At 47.1% G+C, this 666-nt stretch overlaps 1 protein-coding gene across 1 annotated transcript in view; it reads right to left on the bottom strand.

Moving 5' to 3' along the window:
- Positions 1 to 666, bottom strand: part of LOC119581966 (myophilin-like) — a 6,402-nt gene that overhangs the window by 2,470 nt on the left and 3,266 nt on the right. The gene's annotated exons all lie outside the window — the stretch shown is intronic.

The raw sequence follows: 666 nt of genomic DNA, 5'->3' as shown, positions 1-666 counted from the left end.
GCCGCCACCATGTTCACAGGTGTTCACTTGGGTTCAGGCGAGAGATGACGTCACTCTCACACTATGCAAGGGTACCTGAACATAACCTCGCTAACCCTAAGGCTCTAGACGACGCCCATCCACCAAGCTAACCAAGGGTATGCCAACGAGCTCCCCCCTCCCCCTTTACTCTTCGAGAGATGGATGAAAATAAAGTTTTTTTTCTTCTTCTTTGAAAGATCCAGCATCATCTACATATACCATTAACCCCTTAACCATTAAACAGAAATACGATGTAAGGACCCCCTAAAGCAGCATACCGTAAAACCGGTCTGCCGTAAGTACATGCAAAGTTAACCCAACTACCCGCTCGTACCAGTAACTACAACTTTACAACGTACTTTTGTCTATCTCTCTTGCCTCTCTGTTATCTGTCAACCAGCGATTCCACACATCCGGCGTAGCGTCCTCCATGCAACAGCAGTCTCCATTGTGAACAGCCGGATGTGTTGTCTCTTCCAAATGTCCATCTCCCTATCTTGCTTCCCTATCTGTCTATCTTCCGTTTGCCGGATCTTCCACTCTTTTACCATTCATCTTTTCCTTCTTAACTCTTCTTCCTCCAGGACATCCTTAATACGCGATGACGTAATGACTAGTCTCCGGCGGAGGGGTTTGGGAAGTGCA

This window comes from Penaeus monodon, chromosome 15 (assembly GCF_015228065.2).
Source record: "Penaeus monodon isolate SGIC_2016 chromosome 15, NSTDA_Pmon_1, whole genome shotgun sequence".
Classification (NCBI taxonomy): domain Eukaryota; kingdom Metazoa; phylum Arthropoda; class Malacostraca; order Decapoda; family Penaeidae; genus Penaeus; species Penaeus monodon.
The sequence above is the reverse complement of the archived record's forward strand: the minus strand, read 5'-3'. Positions and strand labels throughout refer to the sequence as shown.